Source organism: Solanum stenotomum, unplaced genomic scaffold (assembly GCF_019186545.1).
Source record: "Solanum stenotomum isolate F172 unplaced genomic scaffold, ASM1918654v1 scaffold23267, whole genome shotgun sequence".
Classification (NCBI taxonomy): domain Eukaryota; kingdom Viridiplantae; phylum Streptophyta; class Magnoliopsida; order Solanales; family Solanaceae; genus Solanum; species Solanum stenotomum.
This window is the reverse complement of record NW_026027418.1, coordinates 145,972-161,162: the sequence shown is the minus strand read 5'-3', so window position 1 is coordinate 161,162 and position 15,191 is coordinate 145,972. Positions and strand designations below refer to the sequence as shown.

At 27.4% G+C, this 15,191-nt stretch overlaps 1 pseudogene; it reads right to left on the bottom strand.

Annotated features, from left to right (window-relative positions):
- Positions 1-2,963: 2,963 nt before the first annotated feature.
- LOC125851193 (sesquiterpene synthase 14b-like) lies at positions 2,964-5,718 on the bottom strand (annotated as a pseudogene).
- Between the last annotated feature and the right edge of the window lie 9,473 nt (positions 5,719-15,191).

Sequence of the window (15,191 nt, the reverse complement as noted above, 5' to 3'; positions counted from 1 at the left end):
TAGATCCTTCCATGTACTATAGTCTTTTGATTTATTGGCCACTGTGTACACATCCTATTCCAACAGGGAACCTATGATTTGCGTTCATTCACTGCTGCAACCATTTATAACGTTTTGTAGTTCAATTTGCACTTCATATTTACATGTCTTAGACCACTACATGCACGGATCATATACTCTGATCTCTACGTTTCAATTTATTTATCTTACTTTTTTAAAAAAAAAAAAAAAATCTTTTTTGAATAATTTTTTAAATTTTAGTTGTCTACATGACATGACATATATTATCAAATATTAGTAGAGAGATTTTGACAAACAAATTGAAACGAATGGAGTAATATATTATCAAGTATTAGTAGAAAGAATCACTCTAATACAAGCAACAATCACTTTGAAATGCATGTAGGCATCAACACTATTATCCTGATCATATATTGACACGTTCAACAAGCATCATGATAATCACGTCTTTAAGAAACTTTGTGGAGTCTGTAAAGCCATCCCCTTGGAAAATATCTACGAGGCGTGCAAACTTCATAGCAAATTTGAGGACAGACGTTGGTACTTCAATATAAATAGAATAGAGGAATTCTGTGTTTATGTCCTTCCATGCATTTGTGATTTTTCTTCGTGCCTCAACATATGCCTATAACTTCGAAGCTTTATATTCTTTCATGTACGTAGCATTCTACGAATGAAGTTGTATGGTGTCTTTGTTGTTCCGTCTACATCAAAGATTGAATTCAATTAGTTATATATTTATATATATTAGAAGAGAGTTTGAGGCAACTTCATGTCAGTTTTTTGACATTAAGTGAAAAGTGTGAGGGTATAATTGTCTATAAAGCATTTTATAAGATAAAGTTTGCCTGGAAAGGCCGTCTTTTGTGCTTTGATATTTGCACAATATTAATGACTTAAAAAAAGTACCTTCTTTTCTATAAAAAATACGGAAAATACCCTACACTAAAGTGACAGTGACTATAGTGGGACCCATTGTATAATGCCTACACTATATAATAGATGTGGGTCCCGTTGGCCAGTTTTTGTACATGAAAATATTCAAGTAGAGAAAATTATTAACAAACGTGTAGAACTCGAACATTTTGCGGTAATTAGTATTGTTTAGTGTTAATAAAATTAATATTAAACTGTCATATATTGTATAATTTTGCTCAATGTTTATTATATTTGAGAAAATCCAGGATATTTTTATTTTTTTTGCAGATGTTACACATGAATCTCGGAAGTATACCAAAGATCAAGTAGCAATGTCCATTCTCAATTCTGTTGGACTAAACTGATCCTAAATATTTTTAACTAATGCCGAGATTTTATTTGTAGTACTTAATAATTTTCTTTTTGAATTAAGTTTCTCATGGCTTATTACTATGATTCGTGAGTTAAAAATTCAATGTGTTTGTGCGTCTTCCACATCATCAAAATATTTATAGTCATAAGACGATCGATGAAAATTTTATGAGTCACGGTCACATTTTTTGAAGATATAAATGAAATTATCGAAAGAAGAATTCTCTACGATGAAGAGTTCCCTAGCTGGAGGGCTTTGCACCGAAAATGAATGAATGAAATAGTAGAGTCTTAATAACAGTAAGGATCCAACACTTATTGAAGAATAGTTCAATTGTTTTTTTACACTCTCTTTATTGTATATTTACTGAATTTGTGAGACAACGCATACTTATTAAAAAAATAAATTGAAGGACATAATTTAAACCATAATTCCCAATATTATCTTTTGCAAATCATAAACATAACTTTGTAAGTAGTGCAATTTATCTCTTAAAAAATATCAAACTCCATTAAAGAAAAGAGCAAATATGTAAAAAATTCAAACATCTTGAACTTGGGACAATTCGATTATTTTGAACAATTAAAAAGATCCAGAAAACTTAGTTAATATGAAATAGAGGAAGTAATTAAGTAGATGTTACGAAAAGAAAGAGCAAGGTCACGAAAAAAATAAAAATATATTTCTTTTATTTAAATATATATAGTGCAGTTTAACTAAAAATATTTTTTCCATATGAGTTTATGCTATATATAACTTTATCCTAATATTTATTATTTTGACAGAAATATATTAATAAATTTGATTTTAATAATATTGGGTCCGTGATGACATGGGCCATTTTTCTACTATATATATGCGTGTGTGTTCCTTTGATTTCATGGTTAAAGTCTTACCATGACTCTATGAGAGGACGAATCATAATTTGAAGTTTATATATATATTTTTAATGATTGTATATTTTAGATAGATATACTATATAACTTGACATGAATAATATTACTATCTAAAGTATTGAGCTCGTGCTGGCACATGACATGGATCTTTTCACTTATATTTTTCTTTTAATAAAAATTGCAATGTTGTCGTATTGAATCCTCTTTCTTTGATTTTAATTTTTGCCACTCAGAGGTGGAGTTCTAGTTATAATTACGAATTTGGCCGAACTCAATAGTTTTCGTCTAAATTTTGTATTGGTACTCAAAAATTATTGAATGTATACACTTTATTACTTTGAAATTCACGAATTTTCAAAGAACGAAATCCTAAATTCATAAGCTTTAGAGACTTCGGATATATTTGTTACGATATATACCTTCAAAAAGCCCAAAACATTTTTCTCAAAGGACTAACAAAGTATGGGAGATTTAAAATTTCCATTTAGGAAAAATGAAACACCAAATTTATGGTAAATATGTAACCCTTCCTTCAAGAAAAATAAAAATCAAATATGGTAAAAACAAATCAAAATAAACACCTAACAATAACACCAGGTAATATATAGAACATAAAAACTTGAATTGATTGATACAATAATCCAACTACTAGGAGTGACATATCCTAGTTTCAATACAAACTACAATATGAATGAAAATACAACACACAAGAAGTCAAGAACTCATGCAAACATCGATAGAATTATATATAAACCCCCCCCCCCCCCCCCCCACACACACACATTATTTCATCAACCACTTAGAAATGTTGAAACCAGTAATCACAATTTGATGAATGATACGATTATCCACATGATGTACTATTGACAGAGTCAACAAACAACAAGGTGATTGTGTCTTTAAGGAAGTTTTGTGAATCCGTAAAATCATCCTCTTGGAGAATATCTACGATGCGTGAAAGATTTAAGGCAGGTTCGAGGACAAACGTGGTACTTGAGTAGCATGTAAATAATCAGTGTTTATATCTTTCCATGCATTTGCAATTTGCCTTCGAGCCTCAACATATGCCTCTTGTTTTGAAGCTCTATATTCTTTCATGTAACATTCAATGAATGAAGCTCCATGTTCTCTTTGTTGTTCATGCTACATCAAATACAGTATGACATTTAAATTAAATATCTATTTTTATAAGTTCAAACTATATAATATGTTAGCGTATTTATATATACTTACTTCATGTCCAATAATATTGTCCTTTAATCGATTGATTAGTGATGAAGCTGGAGTGACCAAAGACTCATTTATCATCCATTCGAAAGTCTCGTTGGATATAAATTCCCCCGCAACAATCAAACAAGTAATCAAAATCATTTGATTGGAAACAGTTATAGTAGCGTTTCTCTTATATTCCTCACATTTTGGAATAATGTCATCTTTCAACCATTCTGCTTCCTTAAGATAGCTTTTGATCCACTTATTCATCTAAAATAAATAAATAAATATATATCAGAAGCGTTGTTTGTAAAATAACTGATATCGATTTATGATTTAACTGATTAATGGAGCCAAGTTGTATTCATAGCAAACTTAGCTTACCTCAATTTTTGCATAGTAGACATAGTGTGCTTTACCATCTTTGGTCAATTCTTCTTCCATTTCATCAAAATAGTCTAAAAGGACTTGATAAAGAGGTCTCATATAGGACGATATCAAATCCATAGCGCTAATGTCACATCTGTACATACATAAATGACACATATATTTCTTACTCAACGTAACAACGTTGTACATTTAACTATTAATTAAGTTTATATAAGTTTTACCTCTCAACTGCGTCGGTATAAGGCATAAGTTCGTCGTAAGTTGCATAAGCATCATATAGATCATCAGTAATTGTAATGATAACGATTAATTTTGCTAACGTTCTTCTTGCACGTTTGTATTGTGGCCCAAAATACACCCCTGTTGCCCAAAAATAACATTCCACTAGTTTGTCTCTTGCATATGGATATTTGTTTGAATGATAAAGATCTTTCCACCACCTATATATGTATATTATACGTATAATATATCATACGAAGAATATATATACATATGAATATGATTAATTAAAGAGGATACATATATTTACCTTGTTAGTTCACTAAGCTCTCTTTGGTGCATTTTTTGCAAAATGTGGAAATCCAATTTTGCAAATTTCAAAAGCAAATCATCATGCGATTCAATATTTTCGTAAATACGTATGTATTTATGAGCTACCACTCTTGGTACATTTGTATGAATGGGCTGGAACAAGGCTTCACTAACTTGGGCCTTGCGTGAATTGTCCAATTTAGGGCTCATGGACTTGAGATGAGTAACGGTAAAAGATAGAGCTTCTTCAAGAATTTCTTCTCCGTGTACTCTTAGATGTGTTGCTTCGTATAAACTTAATAAGCCTTGAACATCTTTAGTAAGAGTTTCCTTGAATTTTCCATCATCGTTGATAAATTTTTTGAACACATCTGATTAATTATCGTCATAGTTAGATATTCAACAACTTTTTCGAGATATACATAAGTTTTAACTTATAAGCCTCATCTAAGTACTATAAATATTATATTTTGAATTCGTAAAGATTAATTCTAAATTCATCTCGTTAAACATTTTACTTTTCACCATAAAGGAAGTAGTAATCAACATTAATAAGCTGCATAGGATAATTAGAGTAGAGATACGATACCAGAAGACATGTAATGCCTTTGTCGTCTCACTAGTCTAAAACGAAGAGCAACAACGCAAACATCATCATTGTTATCTTCATTTTTATTTTGTTCAAATTCATCAAAAATATTCTGAATGGATGTTTTGATTTCGTTTTCGAAATGATATGCCACTCCCAATCGTTGGATGGTGTCAATCAAGACAAGTTTTTGGGTACTATTATCATGAGTTTCCACTAACATTTGCCTGACTTTTTCTTTCAATTCTTCAAGTTCAAGTTTCTCTTGGCTACTAATTTCCTGCACCAAATGTTAAGTGTTATTATTGTTCTACTATAGCAACAAGTGCAATAAAACAACAACAATATAGTCGGTATAACTCTATAGGTGGGATTAGAAGAAGGTAGAGTGCATCTTACCTCTACCTAGTGGAGGTACAACCGTACATGTACTATTTCAGTAGTAAAAATGACATATGATATAATAGGAACATGGAACAATAACAATAATTAAACAATACGATAACCAAAGCACATAAAATATCGGGAGGTAATAGAAATTGTAGGACGAGAAATTATGAAAATAATGGTAGCTACTACTGATCATGATATGAACAAAGAAACAAATACGATATATCAAATTTATCACCAAGCCTATCTCACAGAAAAACGAAACATACCGTGAGTTGAGGAGTGTAGGAAAGGAAATAATCTCCCCAAACACTTGAATGATAATTTGCCAATGGACGTGTGATAGTAGTATCAGCCATTGCTTATTTTTTTTCTTTCTCTCTCTAAAATGCTTTAATTATTACAATTTGAGATATGTTGCTATATTTGGTGAGGTATTTTATAGGGATTTAATTTGGCTCGACATCATTATCGTTCATTTTTTTCATGTTTTTATTTGGACGGAGGCATGTTTTAAATTTAAATCAATAATTGAGATTTATTTTAATAAAATAAAGATACGTTTCAACTACGACTAAGATAATAAATTACTTCCATATACTTATTAATAAAATATATTTTAAGCCCACAAATTTAGTTGCACGTGATACTTTCCATAAATATATTAATAACTTTTCTTACTTGCCTTTAGTGAAAAAAAATATCATACTTACAAATTTAGAGTAATTTTTTCTTCAGTCGAACAGGTAAGGTAAATAATGTAACAATCAAATACTTAAATATTTGAAAAAATAAATATTAATATAATAAAGAATAATTTGTACTTATAGTGCTGCTTTAAAAAGAAAAAAAGAATAAATTTAGTGATTAGAATTGCGGGATTTTCTTATATTTTGGGAGTAATTATATAAAATTTCTAATATCTTAATCATGTTAAAGGCTTTTCTTTCATTTATTAAATCTCAATCCTTGATTTAAATCTATAACATGTGTATCTTATCCAAATAAATACTTGAAAAAAATGAAGAAAAAGAAAATAGGGAGGAGCAAAATCCTTTTTGGATTTAGGACCCGTTTGGTAGGAGGTATTAATCAAAATAGTCCATGGATTAAAATTTAGTCCAACAAAAATATTGTTTGGTTACTTTATTTAACCTAATCCATGGTTTAGTTATACCTCATACAAGGTCTTATCTAATCCTTAGAAAAGGGAGGGATAAGTAATCCAAGGTTTAACAATCCTTAGATACGACCCCTAAATGACTAAACTATCCCCAAATCTTTTTTCCTAATTTTTTTTTTTGTAATTTAATGTTTTTTTATTTATTTATATGAGAATATTTATAAATATTCTTTTAAATTCTCCAAATTCGTTCCATGTGATTTGATGATTTCACAAATTAATATTTTTTTTCTCCATGTTTGATTTGTTATATTGGGTTGATTTTTTTCGTTTTTTTTAAAATGTAGTTCGTCGATTGACCACTTGAACTATTTTTTTTAAAAAAAAAGCTTTGTGTATTTGAACAATTTAAGTAGCCTTAAATCTATGTTAAGTTCAAGGTATTTGACCAACAAAAAAATTAGAAATATACCGTGCTATCAAGGATCTCTATGGTGGCATATCACACCTCAAAATTAATAATAATTTTTTAAATATATTTTAGTATTTAACTTGACAAATTAAATGAAATATAAAATCTCATAATAACTCAAGGGTATAATAGGAAAGAAACTTTTTCTAGAATTTTAAACCAAACATAAGATTAAATGGGAAACAACGAACCAAACACTTGATAAAAAATAATCCCTGCATTACTAATCCATGCATTACTAATCCCTGCATTATTAATCCATGCATTATTAATCTCTGCGTTATGCATATTGTACCAAACGACCCCTAATGGTTATCCAAATGACTCTCCGACTTTAGTGGTTCTTCCGTCTCAAGTTATATGTCATGAATTTTTAAAAGTAGTCGTTTATTTTAGAAGTTTAAATAAAATTAATTATTTTCTCTCTCATTTTACCCTTAGTAATATTTTTGAAATTTACAAACATCTAAATTATGGAGAGATGATACATACTTTAAATCTCTTTAGTGAAAATTTAACATTGAATCTGTCTGTGAATTGCTCGGTGTGATCCCATAAAATTAGAGTTTCGTGTCAAACATAAAAATTGAATCTATAGGATCATATAATTACAATCATAGAAATGTAGTACAAACCTTTTATCCAAACATCTTGACTTTCTTAAGTGAAGCATTGGACATGAATCATGAATATTGAGTATACTAGGGAATTTGGCCGTGCTTCGCGCAATTAAGAAATATATATGTAAATTTATTTTAAAAAATAATTATGATACAAGAAATAAAAAATCAATTATAGAAATAAGAAAACTGATGAAATCACAATACAATTTTTTTTTGTAGAATTAGAGCTAGAGTGAATAACATTTTATTATCAAATATTTTTCAAAATTAAAAGACTAATTTATTAAGAAAAAAATTTCATATATTATTATGTTAATACATAAAATTCGGATAAACATATTTAAGGACTTGATTTTTTTTCTTATTTTTGTCAAATGATAAATTTACTATCCGACGAATCTTCCTTTAATTCCAAAAAATAAATGATGAAACTAAAAATAGGAGGAAAAAGAGATAAATATTTCTATTTCATTTCTTCTTTGATATTTGATTCTTTCTTTGTCCTTGTTTTTTCTCTTATTCATCATCGTCTAAATAATTATTTTTCTCTATTTTTTAATATCATCTAAATAAAACTCTATTGCTAATTTTTCGTATATATCTTATATTATTCTGGTAATTCTTTAGAAGTAGAAGAAATGAACAAATTTAAATGGTTCTTCACCATAAGAAATACCTCAGAATTGCGTATTTCAATACTTAATATGCATTTCTTTTGAGCCATGAGTAATAAAAGTAAGTAAAAAGAGAAAAATAATAACACTTTGTCAAGCTCTTAATCACAAAAAACAAAGATGATAAAAAATCAGATAATCAATGTAATTATTTTTGAGCTTTTATCAGGCACCCCTTCTATCCATATCCAAGAGCCTTTTCATGGAGTCAAACTAAAGTATAAATATGATACTACAACAATAAAATAGAATATCACTATTTTAAATATGAAATATAAATAATAATCTTGAGTAGGAATCTAATGAAACAAAAAATAAGAATTTATATATACAAAATTGAAGAAATTAATATCATAAGGTACCTTAAATTTTGAAATTAAATAGTTGGGGGTTATGAATATGAAAATTTTAAAAAAAGAGTTAATAATATTAATTAAAGTAAAAGTTCAATTAGGTATAAGTTATGGAGATAAGAATTTTAAAATAAATAAAAGAAGGAAAAAATAAAATAATGAAGACAAAAAAAAACTCATGTACTATTCAACATTTGTTGGGTGTTTAAGTTTTATTAGGAAAGCAATCAAATAAACTTCTTCTCTTTTTGTGTTCAACAAATTAAATTGAAAGAGGAAAAAAATACAATAAAAAAAGAGAAAAATATCTTGAAATATTAAAGTGGTAAATATTGACACTTTTAATTTTTTGTAACAAAGAATAATAATGAGTGTAAATAATTTTTCAGACATTTAAGTATAACAATAAATAGAGGAGCAGTAGTTGATATATTTATTTTTTGTATAATAATAAGTAAGTAGAAAAATATGGAAAATTGTCAAAAAAATTGAGGAAAAAGGATAAATAGAATCTTTGGCCAAAGAGAGGTGCAACTTCACTTCTCTAACATCTAGCTTGTATTATATATAGATTTTTAAGTACAACAATATGTAATAGCTAAGAGAAATGTACCATAGCTAATATAATATACCTTTCAAGCATGGCAAAATTTTAGAATATTGAAATCAAAACAATACATTAATGAATCTTTAAAATATTGATAACATTCAAACTTTATACTAATATGATCATCTCTCTTTTTGATGATCTTGTACTAAATTAATGTGAACATCTCTTTATAATGAATCTTTAAAGTTTGAAGAATATATCTTTGATCTTCATCAAAGTGAAGAACATATCATGTCACTATCTTTTCTATGATTTTTTATGGAAACGAAGAAGATAATTTATTTATTTTTCTTAAAAAAGAGAAAAAAAACTACACTATTAGAAAGAAAGAATGAGAAAAAAAACTACACTAATAGAAAGAAAAAATGAGAAAAAAACTACACTAATGGAAAGAAAGAATGAGAAAATGAAAAATGAATATTCAACATCTCCATGGGTGATTGTAATTTATAGATTTGATAATCCATAAGAATAAGTTGAAGAGACATGTTATTTAAATAGAGAATATGAATAGATGGATGTTTTTTGTAACTCATTAGATATAATTAGAATAGTAAATATGATTTTTTTAATTTAATAAATAAAATATTTAATGAAAAGAATTTTAAAAAATCTCTATAAAAGGAGAATTAATATAAATATGAATGGAGGCCATAGAGAGATGCCACATCATATTTTCTATGTTTCTCCTTTATATTATTATTTTACTATATAAGAAGAGGGAATAAGTATTCACCACAAGTCAACATGTGTTCCAATAAGAAGAGGGAATAACCAATATATTTTTTTACTATATAAGAAGAGGGAATAAGTATTCACCACAAGTCAACATGTGTTCCAATAAGAAGAGAGAATAACCAATATATTTATAAAAAAAAAATGACATATAAAATAAAATGGAGAGAGTATTGGTTTTTCAAAATCGAAAAGGACAAAACACATATAAATTAAAAGACATATAAAAAAAAGTTGGTTTAACTCTCAAACATAAAAAGTAACATATGTTATTAAAAACTTTAATAAAAAGTACTATAATTTACAATAAATAATAACTTAAAATATCTACAAGACAACAAAAAAAGACTAATTTTTGTACTGCTTCTGTCACATAAATTAGGATTGGGATGATTTTAAAATTTTAATTTTGGTTATACATTATAAAATAGCCGAAAAATTGAATGACATATATTTTTTTTAAAATAATCGAATGAATTACTATATAAGAAGAGGGAATAAGTATTCACCACAAGTCAACATCTGTTCCAATAAGAAGAGGGAATAACCAATATATTTATAAAAAGAAATGACATATAAAATAAAATGGAGAGAGTATTGATTTTTCAAAATGGAAAAGGACAAAACACATAAAATTAAAAGACATATAAAAAAAAGTTAGTTTAACTCTCAAACATAAAAAGTAACATATGTTATTAAAAACTTTAATAAAAAGTACTATAATTTACAATAAATAATAACTTAAAATATCTACAAGACAACAAAAAAAAGACTAATTTTTGTACTGCTTCTGTCACATAAATTAGGATTGGGATGATTTTAAAATTTTAATTTTGGTTATACATTATAAAATAGCCGAAAAATTGAATGATATAATTTTTTTAAAAATAACCGAATGAATCGTCCTATCGATAACCCTAATGTTACTTCTACTCTGTTTATTTTTACTTAAATTTAGAAAGATATGCTTCATTTCTACCCTCAATCTTATCGCTACATTTATTTGCTATTTAAAATTGAAATTAAAAAGGAAAATGACAAATAAGTTTCTGTATTAACTCACTTATGAGCAAAATATATTATAACAATCTTTACTAATTTTATAACAATACATAAACTATACTCCCTCCATCCCATATTAGATGGGCACTTCCAACTTTAAACGGTGATTAAGAAATCATTAATACATTGGAAGACTTCACCATTTTGCCCTTTGTTTATATCAATGCACATTGAAATGAGTTACAAAAAATACACATACAATATAGGAATGGTGATATTAATTGAAGGGGTAAAATGGAAAAGAATTAATTAATTCTATCCTAATTTAATAAGTGCTCAAATAATATGAAAAAATATTTTTAGTAAGATTCTCATCTAATATGGGACGGAGAGAGTAACAATATAACTTTATTAATGTTGGGCCTGAGTAGCGCCCGAGCTTTCTTTACTAGTATATATAGATTATTGAATGACACTCATGAATGAGTATAATAATATTGAATGACATGACTCATGAATGAATATATAATTGAAGGAAAAAGGCATAAATTTTTTTATGAACTTGTATCGAAAACTCAGTTATATATTTAAATTATCATTACAATTTATCACATATATGTGCTATTTAAAAGTTAATTTAATATTATTCCGATACATGTAACATCACTCTCACAGTATGTGGTGTATTACACTCGCCGCCATATCATTGATATCATTATGTGATAAATTATAATTTTATATCTTTAATGTTTTTTTTATTAATTATCTCTATTTTTATTAACTACAGTTTACCGGAGGGAGGTTTTCCGATGTTTCGTTGTCTCACACTTTGTGGTTTTTGATGAAAAATAAAAAATTGTGATGAAAAATAAAGAATGAACAAGAAGAGGATAATGGATGAGGTGTGAAGAAGAAGCGTGGGGTTGGGGTGTAAGGAGGATTTTTATTTTTTAATTTTTTTTAACTTTAATTTTTATTTGACGCACTTATTTTTATTTTCTTGTCACATCAGTTGTAGTAAAGATGTATAACAAATCACCATAATATTTTAAGTATGTAACTGACTTTTCGAGACAAAGATATAATATGCATCTTTCCTCATAATTGAATGAAACGACTAATGAATGAACATATTATTGAATGGCATGATTCATGAATGAGTATATTATTGACTCTAATGAGTTCATATGCTGGCGAGGAAATACATAAAATCACCCTTAAACTTGTTCACAAAATTCACTTTAGCATCGTAACTTTACAGGTGTTTAAACACCCCCTTAAAGAAATATCAGGTGAATTAAATAACACCTTATACATACAATACCAATTTCGTGGTTGGGAGGTGATATACACGATCTCCACATCAGCACCACCTCAGTGGCACGTTGACAACAGGTGAAAAAAATAGTTTTCATTTCTTTTTTCTTTTTCCATGTCATTTTCTGTTTTTAGTTTTCATTTTTTTTCTTTTTCCATATATTTTTGTTCTCTTTTTCACTGTGTACTCATCTTCTTCGTTCCATCTTCTCCATTACAAGCCTAGGATAGAAAACTAACACACACAACATATTTCTAATAAATTGACGAATATTGTGTGTCAAACAGAGAAACAGAGCGATACATATATTATCATCATTGAAGCTGGAATTGCTAGAGCTTCAACGGCAAGTGCCGGAGTCATTTTTATTATATTAGGCTCAAAATTGATAGATCTGAAGGTTTTCAGACCATTTACCGTGGTTGTCGAAAAAATGAAAACACATAAAAAGAAAAAAAATAGAAAAAATGGAAGAAAGCCGAGGAAACGAGTATGGCGAGCGTTTTGTCCAGGTCGTCGGCGTGGTGAATTTTTTTGACGAGATCGGGTGATTTCACAACACTTGATCTCTTATGGAGCAGTAATGAACGAGGAAAAAAGGGGTGGCGGTGATGTCCTTCATGATTGAGCAACATTGAATTTGTTAGCCCGTAATTTCCATCAAGAATTTTTTCCGTCGAGGGAATAGAGACGGTCAACAATTTGAGAGAGAGGATATGAAACAAGGAGTAGTTGAAGAAGACAAAGTGGGATCCACTTGTTTTTCTTTTTAATTTTTTTTTTCCTCTTTACGCGCCTAAAACTTTTTAATTTGCCACGTCAGCCATTAAGGTGAAATTTAATTCACTTACAAGTAATTTAAGGGGGTATTTAAATGCACGTAAAGTTATAGTGCTAAAGTAAGTTTTGGTGACAAGTTTGAGGGAGATTTTATGTATTTCCTCTATGCTGGCCGGCAAGTATCTAAATGTCAAATCTGCTCACATAATTAGACCACCCAATAATAGAGGCATAGGCGTGTTCAAATGCAACTATCTTATCTTTAATATGTGTATTTAAAATAATATTTAATTCTATATATACTATATAATTTATCAATAAATAGGGGTATATATGTACACAACACCCTTCAAGTAATCTATATATATATAATAGGAGAGGTGAAAACGCTTACGTGTCAGCACCATAAAAAATAACATTTATTAATTCTTAAAATTAATTAAAATCAAAAGAAAAGAAAAAGAACGGAAAACTGAAAATAATGGAAACATTTTCCACTCATCCAAATAATAATACATATTTAGATTAATTAATAAATAGTTATTAGTTATCATTTAATATTCACAATTTTTTATTTTTAAAAAATCAATATTAATAATTGTTTTTATTGATCTCAAATGAAATTTAAGAAAGGTGGGTTGTGCAAGAGAGAAATATGGGGAGTTGTTATAAACTAAATTATATTTTAAATAATTAGTTAAAAATGATTTCAAAAATAATATATATATATATAAAATTTTAAAAAATATAATACCAAGCCAAAATAAAAGAAACTACATCATTAGGTTTTAAAAAATAATACAAAATAATTGTCAAATAAAATTGCCAAAACATGTGTATTCTGTTTTTGCCAAAACATGTGTATTCCGTTTTCAGATTTTTTTAAAATCATAAACTTATTAATAAAAAACTAACTTTAACTTCAGCTACTACAACACGTAGCCAGGGGTGTGCATTCGGTTTTCGGTTTGGTTTTGCACTATTTAATTTGGATTTTTTTATTTTTGGTTTTGTAAAAGTGTAACCCAATTTGATCTAAAATAAATTTGGTTTGGTTTGGTTTTCCTCTATTTGGTTCGGCTTTTTTCGGTTATGTCAATAATTAATAACATAACCATAATAATAATATTTAATCTCTTAAATATACTTTCTAATAAAAAGCATAAGTAAAACTTAAAACACAATACTTATAAGTATACCTATTATAGATGTTCAAACATCAAATATAAATGTAATCATCATCAAAGGAAATAACCAAAAAACGACAAAAGTGGTTAACTCCAACTTAATTCTAAACCTAAGCATTATATATATATATATATAGTCGGTCTTTTTGGATCTTTATTTTTTTTAAATCCGAAACCAAACAAAGTAATTTATTAATCCAAAACCAATCCGAAAAAACAAAAAACCAATCCAAATAAAAATTCGGTTTGATTATTCGATTTAATCCGAATAGTGCACACCCCTAGTTCAAATGCAACTGTCTTACCTTTAATATGTGTATCTAAAACAATATTTAATTCTATATATACCGTATAATTTAACGATAAATAGGACTATATATGTACACAAAACCCTCTCCTTATATATATATATATATATATATATATATATAGGAGAGGTGAAAACGCTTACGTGTCAGCACCAGAAAAAACAACATTTATTAATTCTTAAAATTAATTAAAATCAAAAGAAAAGAAAAAGAACGGAAAACTGAAAATAATGGAAACATTTTCCATTCATCCAAATACTAATACATATTTAGATTAATAAATAAATAGTTATTAGTTATCATTTAATATTCACAATTTTTTATTTTAAAAAAAATCAATATTAATAATTGTTTTTATTGCTGTCAAATGAAATTTAAGATAGGTGGGTTGTGCAACCAGAGAAATATGGGGAGTTGTTATAAACTGAATTATATTTTAAATAATTAGTTAAAAATGATTTAAAAAATAATATATTTATATATATATATAAAAAATATATATATAATACCAAGCCAAAATAAAAGAAACTACATCATTAGGTTTTAAAAAATAATACAAAATAATTGTCAAATAAAATTGCCAAAAACATGTGTATTCTGTTTTTGCCAAAACATGTGTATTCCGTTTTCAGATTTTTTTAAAATCATAAACTTATTAATAAAAAACTAACTTTAACTTCAGCTAC